The sequence below is a fragment of the Toxotes jaculatrix genome, chromosome 21 (assembly GCF_017976425.1).
Source record: "Toxotes jaculatrix isolate fToxJac2 chromosome 21, fToxJac2.pri, whole genome shotgun sequence".
Taxonomy (NCBI): Eukaryota; Metazoa; Chordata; class Actinopteri; family Toxotidae; genus Toxotes; species Toxotes jaculatrix.
Genome location: NC_054414.1, coordinates 19,127,117 through 19,136,726, shown reverse-complemented (window position 1 = coordinate 19,136,726; position 9,610 = coordinate 19,127,117).

Genomic DNA, 9,610 nt, shown 5'->3' with positions numbered 1-9,610 from the left:
TAGTAAGGCGTCAAAATCGGACAAAAAAAGTCAAAAATTTTTTTGACCTCAAAATGTCATAAAAAACGTCATAGTATAGTATGGTGTTTTTTTCGGACAAAAAAAGTCAAAAAATTTTTTCACCTCAAAATGTCATAAAAAACGTCATAGTATAGTATGGCGTTTTTTTCGGACAAAAAAAGTCAAAAATTTTTTTTACCTAAAAATGTCATAAAAAACGTCATAGTATAGTAAGGCGTCAAAATCGGACAAAAAAAGTCAAAAAATTTTTTCACCTCAAAATGTCATAAAAAACGTCGTATGGCGTTTTTTTCGGACAAAAAAAGTCAAAAAAAATTTTTTCACCTCAAAATGTCATAAAAAACGTCATAGTATAGTATGCCGTTTTTTCCGGACAAAAAAAGTCAAAAAATTTTTTCACCTCAAAATGTCATAAAAAAACGTCATAGTATAGTAAGGCGTCAAAATCGGACAAAAAAAGTCATAAAAAATTTTCACCTCAAAATGTCATAAAAAACGTCATAGTATAGTATGGCGTTTTTTTCGGGAAAAAAAGTCAAAAAATTTTTTGACCTCAAAATGTCATAAAAAACGTCATAGTATAGTAAGGCGTCAAAATCGGACAAAAAAAGTCAAAAAAATTTTTCACCTCAAAATGTCATAAAAAACGTCATAGTATAGTATGGCGTTTTTTTCGGACAAAAAAAGTCAAAAAATTTTTTCACCTCAAAATGTCATAAAAAACGTCATAGTATAGTAAGGCGTCAAAATCGGACAAAAAAACTCAAAAAATTTTTTCACCTCAAAATGTCATAAAAAACGTCATAGTATAGTATGGCGTTTTTTTCGGACAAAAAAAGTCAAAAAATTTTTTCACCTCAAAATGTCATAAAAAACGTCATAGTATAGTAAGGCGTCAAAATCGGACAAAAAAAAGTCCAAATTTTTTTCACCTCAAAATGTCATAAAAAACGTCATAGTGTAGTATGGCGTTTTTTTCTGACAAAAAAAGTCAAAAAATTTTTTCACCTCAAAATGTCATAAAAAACGTCATAGTATAGTATGGCGTTTTTTTTCGGACAAAAAAAGTCAAAATTTTTTTTGACCTCAAAATGTCATAAAAAACGTCATAGTATAGTATGCCGTTTTTTTCTGACAAAAAAAGTCAAAATTTTTTTTCACCTCAAAATGTCATAAAAAACGTCATAGTATAGTATGGCGTTTTTTTCGGGAAAAAAAGTCAAAAATTTTTTTGACCTCAAAATGTCATAAAAAACGTCATAGTATAGTAAGGCGTCAAAATCGGACAAAAAAAGTCAAAAAATTTTTCACCTCAAAATGTCATAAAAAACGTCATAGTATAGTATGGCGTTTTTTTCTGACAAAAAAAGTCAAAAAAATTTTTCACCTCAAAATGTCATAAAAAACGTCATAGTATAGTAAGGCGTCAAAATCGGACAAAAAAAGTCAAAATTTTTTTTGACCTCAAAATGTCATAAAAAACGTCATAGTATAGTATGGCGTTTTTTTCGGACAAAAAAAGTCAAAAATTTTTTTCACCTCAAAATGTCATAAAAAACGTCATAGTATAGTATGGCGTTTTTTTCGGACAAAAAAAGTCAAAAAATTTTTTCACCTCAAAATGTCATAAAAAACGTCATAGTATAGTAAGGCGTCAAAATCGGACAAAAAAACTCAAAAAATTTTTTCACCTCAAAATGTCATAAAAAACGTCATAGTATAGTATGGCGTTTTTTTCGGACAAAAAAAGTCAAAAAAATTTTTCACCTCAAAATGTCATAAAAAACGTCATAGTATAGTAAGGCGTCAAAATCGGACAAAAAAAAGTCAAAATTTTTTTCACCTCAAAATGTCATAAAAAACGTCATAGTGTAGTATGGCGTTTTTTTCTGACAAAAAAAGTCAAAAAATTTTTTCACCTCAAAATGTCATAAAAAACGTCATAGTATAGTATGGCGTTTTTTTTCGGACAAAAAAAGTCAAAATTTTTTTTCACCTCAAAATGTCATAAAAAACGTCATAGTATAGTATGCCGTTTTTTTCGGACAAAAAAAGTCAAAAATTTTTTTCACCTCAAAATGTCATAAAAAACGTCATAGTATAATAAGGTGTCAAAATCGGACAAAAAAAGTCAAAATTTTTTTTGACCTCAAAATGTTATAAAAAACGTCATAGTATAGTATGGCGTTTTTTTCGGACAAAAAAAGTCAACATTTTTTTTCACCTCAAAATGTCATAAAAAACGTCATAGTATAGTAAGGCGTTTTTTTCGGACAAAAAAAGTCAAAAAAAATTTTCACCTCAAAATGTCATAAAAAACGTCATAGTATAGTATGGCGTTTTTTTCGGACAAAAAAAGTCAAAAAAATTTTTCACCTCAAAATGTCATAAAAAACGTCATAGTGTAGTATGCCGTTTTTTTCGGACAAAAAAAGTCAAAAAATTTTTTCACCTCAAAATGTCATGAAAAACGTCATAGTATAGTAAGGCGTCAAAATCGGACAAAAAAAGTCAAAAAAAATTTTCACCTCAAAATGTCATAAAAAACGTCATAGTATAGTATGGCGTCAAAATCGGACAAAAAAAGTCAAAAATTTTTTTGACCTCAAAATGTCATAAAAAAGGTCATAGTATAGTATGGCGTTTTTTTCGGACAAAAAAAATCAAAAAAAATTTTCACCTCAAAATGTCATAAAAAACGTCATAGTATAGTAAGGCGTCAAAATCGGACAAAAAAACTCAAAAAATGTTTTCACCTCAAAATGTCATAAAAAAGGTCATAGTATAGTATGGCGTTTTTTTCGGACAAAAAAACTCAAAAAATTTTTTCACCTCAAAATGTCATAAAAAACGTCATAGTATAGTAAGGCGTCAAAATCGGACAAAAAAAGTCAAAAAAAAATTTCACCTCAAAATGTCATAAAAAACGTCATAGTATAGTATGACGTTTTTTTTGGACAAAAAAAGTCAAAAATTTTTTTCACCTCAAAATGTCATAAAAAAACGTCATAGTATAGTAAGGCGTCAAAATCGGACAAAAAAAGTCAAAAAAAAATTTCACCTCAAAATGTCATAAAAAACGTCATAGTATAGTATGGCGTTTTTTTCGGACAAAAAAAGTCAAAAATTTTTTTCACCTCAAAATGTCATAAAAAAACGTCATAGTATAGTAAGGCGTCAAAATCGGACAAAAAAAGTCAAAAAAAATTTTCACCTCAAAATGTCATAAAAAACGTCATAGTATAGTATGGCGTTTTTTTCGGACAAAAAAAGTCAAAAATTTTTTTCACCTCAAAATGTCATAAAAAACGTCATAGTATAGTATGGCGTTTTTTTCGGACAAAAAAAGTCAAAAAAATTTTTCACCTCAAAATGTCATAAAAAACGTCATAGTATAGTATGGCGTTTTTTTCGGACAAAAAAAGTCAAAAAAATTTTTCACCTCAAAATGTCATAAAAAACGTCATAGTATAGTAAGGCGTCAAAATCGGACAAAAAAAGTCAAAAAAAATTTTCACCTCAAAATGTCATAAAAAACGTCATAGTATAGTATGGCGTTTTTTTCGGACAAAAAAAGTCAAAAAATTTTTTCACCTCAAAATGTCATAAAAAACGTCATAGTATAGTATGGCGTTTTTTTCGGACAAAAAAAGTCAAAATTTTTTTTCACCTCAAAATGTCATAAAAAAACGTCATAGTATAGTATGGCGTTTTTTTCGGACAAAAAAAGTCAAAAAAATTTTTCACCTCAAAATGTCATAAAAAACGTCATAGTATAGTATGGCGTTTTTTTCGGACAAAAAAAGTCAAAAAATTTTTTCACCTCAAAATGTCATAAAAAACGTCATAGTATAGTATGGCGTTTTTTTCGGACAAAAAAAGTCAAAAAAATTTTTCACCTCAAAATGTCATAAAAAACGTCATAGTATAGTATGGCGTCAAAATCGGACAAAAAAAGTCAAAAAATTTTTTCACCTCAAAATGTCATAAAAAACGTCATAGTATAGTATGGCGTTTTTTTCGGACAAAAAAAGTCAAAAAATTTTTTCACCTCAAAATGTCATAAAAAACGTCATAGTATAGTATGGCGTTTTTTTTCGGACAAAAAAAGTCAAAATTTTTTTTCACCTCAAAATGTCATAAAAAACGTCATAGTATAGTATGCCGTTTTTTTCGGACAAAAAAAGTCAAAATTTTTTTTGACCTCAAAATGTCATAAAAAACGTCATAGTATAATAAGGTGTCAAAATCGGACAAAAAAAGTCAAAATTTTTTTTGACCTCAAAATGTTATAAAAAACGTCATAGTATAGTATGGCGTTTTTTTCGGACAAAAAAAGTCAACATTTTTTTTCACCTCAAAATGTCATAAAAAACGTCATAGTATAGTAAGGCGTTTTTTTCGGACAAAAAAAGTCAAAAAAAATTTTCACCTCAAAATGTCATAAAAAACGTCATAGTATAGTATGGCGTTTTTTTCGGACAAAAAAAGTCAAAAAAATTTTTCACCTCAAAATGTCATAAAAAACGTCATAGTGTAGTATGGCGTTTTTTTCGGACAAAAAAAGTCAAAAAATTTTTTCACCTCAAAATGTCATGAAAAACGTCATAGTATAGTAAGGCGTCAAAATCGGACAAAAAAAGTCAAAAAAAATTTTCACCTCAAAATGTCATAAAAAACGTCATAGTATAGTATGGCGTCAAAATCGGACAAAAAAAGTCAAAAAATTTTTTGACCTCAAAATGTCATAAAAAAGGTCATAGTATAGTATGGCGTTTTTTTCGGACAAAAAAAGTCAAAAAAATTTTTGACCTCAAAATGTCATAAAAAACGTCATAGTATAGTATGGCGTTTTTTTCGGACAAAAAAAGTCAAAAAATTTTTTCACCTCAAAATGTCATAAAAAACGTCATAGTATAGTAAGGCGTCAAAATCGGACAAAAAAAGTCAAAAAAAAATTTCACCTCAAAATGTCATAAAAAACGTCATAGTATAGTAAGGCGTCAAAATCGGACAAAAAAAGTCAAAAAAAAATTTCACCTCAAAATGTCATAAAAAACGTCATAGTATAGTATGACGTTTTTTTTGGACAAAAAAAGTCAAAAATTTTTTTCACCTCAAAATGTCATAAAAAACGTCATAGTATAGTATGGCGTTTTTTTCGGACAAAAAAAGTCAAAAAATTTTTTCACCTCAAAATGTCATAAAAAAACGTCATAGTATAGTATGGCGTTTTTTTCGGACGAAAAAAGTCAAAAAAAATTTTCACCTCAAAATGTCATAAAAAACGTCATAGTATAGTATGGCGTCAAAATCGGACAAAAAAAGTCAAAAATTTTTTTCACCTCAAAATGTCATAAAAAACGTCATAGTATAGTATGGCGTTTTTTTCGGACAAAAAAAGTCAAAAATTTTTTTCACCTCAAAATGTCATAAAAAACGTCATAGTATAGTATGGCGTTTTTTTCGGACAAGAAAAGTCAAAATTTTTTTTCACCTCAAAATGTCATAAAAAACGTCATAGTATAGTAAGGCGTCAAAATCGGACAAAAAAACTCAAAAAAATTTTTCACCTCAAAATGTCATAAAAAACGTCAGTATAGTATGGCGTTTTTTTCTGACAAAAAAAGTCAAAAAATTTTTTCACCTCAAAATGTCATAAAAAACGTCATAGTATAGTAAGGCGTCAAAATCGGACAAAAAAAGTCAAAAAAAAATTTCACCTCAAAATGTCATAAAAAACGTCATAGTATAGTATGGCGTTTTTTTCGGACAAAAAAAGTCAAAAAAATTTTTCACCTCAAAATGTCATAAAAAACGTCATAGTATAGTAAGGCGTCAAAATCGGACAAAAAAAGTCAAAAAAAAATTTCACCTCAAAATGTCATAAAAAACGTCATAGTATAGTATGGCGTTTTTTTCGGACAAAAAAAGTCAAAAATTTTTTTCACCTCAAAATGTCATAAAAAACGTCATAGTATAGTATGGCGTTTTTTTCGGACAAAAAAAGTCAAAATTTTTTTTCACCTCAAAATGTCATAAAAAACGTCATAGTATAGTAAGGCGTCAAAATCGGACAAAAAAAGTCAAAATTTTTTTTGACCTCAAAATGTTATAAAAACGTCATAGTATAGTATGGCGTTTTTTTCGGACAAAAAAAGTCAAAAAATTTTTTCACCTCAAAATGTCATAAAAAACGTCATAGTATAGTATGGCGTTTTTTTCAGACAAAAAAAGTCAAAATTTTTTTTCACCTCAAAATGTCATAAAAAACGTCATAGTATAGTAAGGCGTCAAAATCGGACAAAAAAAGTCAAAATTTTTTTTCACCTCAAAATGTCATAAAAAACGTCATAGTATAGTATGGCGTTTTTTTCGGACAAAAAAAGTCAAAAAATTTTTTCACCTCAAAATGTCATAAAAAACGTCATAGTATAGTATGGCGTTTTTTTCGGACAAAAAAAGTCAAAATTTTTTTTCACCTCAAAATGTCATAAAAAACGTCATAGTATAGTATGGCGTTTTTTTCGGACAAAAAAAGTCAAAAAATTTTTTCACCTCAAAATGTCATAAAAAACGTCATAGTATAGTAAGGCGTCAAAATCGGACAAAAAAAGTCAAAATTTTTTTTCACCTCAAAATGTCATAAAAAACGTCATAGTATAGTATGGCGTTTTTTTCGGACAAAAAAAGTCAAAAAAATTTTTCACCTCAAAATGTCATAAAAAACGTCATAGTATAGTATGCCGTTTTTTTCGGACAAAAAAGTCAAAATTTTTTTTCACCTCAAAATGTCATAAAAAAAACGTCATAGTATAGTATGGCGTTTTTTTCGGACAAAAAAAGTCAAAAAAATTTTTCACCTCAAAATGTCATAAAAAACGTCATAGTATAGTATGGCGTTTTTTTCGGACAAAAAAAGTCAAAAATTTTTTTCACCTCAAAATGTCATAAAAAACGTCATAGTATAGTATGGCGTTTTTTTCGGACAAAAAAAGTCAAAAAATTTTTTCACCTCAAAATGTCATAAAAAACGTCATAGTATAGTAAGGCGTCAAAATCGGACAAAAAAAGTAAAAAAAAATTTTCACCTCAAAATGTCATAAAAAACGTCATAGTATAGTAAGGCGTCAAAATCGGACAAAAAAAGTCAAAAAAAAATTTCACCTCAAAATGTCATAAAAAACGTCATAGTATAGTATGGCGTTTTTTTCGGACAAAAAAAGTCAAAAAATTTTTTCACCTCAAAATGTCATAAAAAACGTCATAGTATAGTATGGCGTTTTTTTCGGACAAAAAAAGTCAAAATTTTTTTTCACCTCAAAATGTCATAAAAAACGTCATAGTATAGTAAGGCGTCAAAATCGGACAAAAAAAGTCAAAAAAAAATTTCACCTCAAAATGTCATAAAAAACGTCATAGTATAGTATGGCGTTTTTTTCGGACAAAAAAAGGCAAAAAATTTTTTCACCTCAAAATGTCATAAAAAACGTCATAGTATAGTATGGCGTTTTTTTCGGACAAAAAAAGTCAAAATTTTTTTTGACCTCAAAATGTCATAAAAAACGTCATAGTATAGTATGGCGTTTTTTTCGGACAAAAAAAGTCAAAAAATTTTTTCACCTCAAAATGTCATAAAAAACGTCATAGTATAGTATGGCGTTTTTTTCGGACAAGAAAAGTCAAAATTTTTTTTCACCTCAAAATGTCATAAAAAACGTCATAGTATAGTATGGCGTTTTTTTCGGACAAAAAAAGTCAAAAAAATTTTTCACCTCAAAATGTCATAAAAAACGTCATAGTATAGTAAGGCGTCAAAATCGGACAAAAAAAGTCAAAAAAAATTTTCACCTCAAAATGTCATAAAAAACGTCATAGTATAGTAAGGCGTCAAAATCGGACAAAAAAAGTCAAAATTTTTTTTGACCTCAAAATGTCATAAAAAACGTCATAGTATAGTATGGCGTTTTTTTCGGACAAAAAAAGTCAAAAAATTTTTTCACCTCAAAATGTCATAAAAAACGTCATAGTATAGTATGGCGTTTTATTCGGACAAAAAAAGTCAAAAAATTTTTTCACCTCAAAATGTCATAAAAAACGTCATAGTATAGTATGCCGTTTTTTCCGGACAAAAAAAGTCAAAAAAATTTTTCACCTCAAAATGTCATAAAAAACGTCATCGTATAGTATGCCGTTTTTTCCGGACAAAAAAAGTCAAAACATTTTTTCACCTCAAAATGTCATAAAAAACGTCATAGTATAGTATGGCGTTTTTTTCGGACAAAAAAAGTCAAAAATTTTTTTCACCTCAAAATGTCATAAAAAACGTCATAGTATAGTAAGGCGTCAAAATCGGACAAAAAAAGTCAAAAAATTTTTCACCTCAAAATGTCATAAAAAACGTCATAGTATAGTAAGGCGTCAAAATCGGACAAAAAAAGTCAAAAAATTTTTCACCTCAAAATGTCATAAAAAACGTCATAGTATAGTAAGGCGTCAAAATCGGACAAAAAAAGTCAAAAAAAATTTTCACCTCAAAATGTCATAAAAAACGTCATAGTATAGTATGGCGTTTTTTTCGGACAAAAAAAGTCAAAATTTTTTTTCACCTCAAAATGTCATAAAAAACGTCATAGTATAGTAAGGCGTCAAAATCGGACAAAAAAAGTCAAAAATTTTTTCACCTCAAAATGTCATAAAAAACGTCATAGTATAGTATGGCGTTTTTTTCGGACAAAAAAAGTCAAAAAAATTTTTCACCTCAAAATGTCATAAAAAACGTCATAGTATAATAAGGCGTCAAAATCGGACAAAAAAAGTCAAAATTTTTTTTCACCTCAAAATGTCATAAAAAACGTCATAGTATAGTATGACGTTTTTTTTGGACAAAAAAAGTCAAAAATTTTTTTGACCTCAAAATGTCATAAAAGACGTCATAGTATAGTATGGCGTTTTTTTCGGACAAAAAAAGTCAAAAATTTTTTTGACCTCAAAATGTCATAAAAAACGTCATAGTATAGTAAGGCGTCAAAATCGGACAAAAAAAGTCAAAAAAAAATTTCACCTCAAAATGTCATAAAAAACGTCATAGTATAGTATGGCGTTTTTTTCGGACGAAAAAAGTCAAAAAAATTTTTCACCTCAAAATGTCATAAAAAACGTCATAGTATAGTATGGCGTTTTTTTCGGACAAAAAAAGTCAAAATTTTTTTTCACCTCAAAATGTCATAAAAAACGTCATAGTATAGTATGGCGTTTTTTTCTGACAAAAAAAGTCAAAAAATTTTTTCACCTCAAAATGTCATAAAAAACGTCATAGTATAGTATGGCGTTTTTTTCGGACAAAAAAAGTCAAAAAAAATTTTCACCTCAAAATGTCATAAAAAACGTCATAGTATAGTAAGGCGTCAAAATCGGACAAAAAAAGTCAAAAAAAATTTTCACCTCAAAATGTCATAAAAAACGTCATAGTATAGTATGGCGTTTTTTTCGGACGAAAAAAGTCAAAAAAAATTTTCACCTCAAAATGTCATAAAAAACGTCATAGTATAGTATGGCGTTTTTTTCGGACAAAAAAAGTCACAATTTT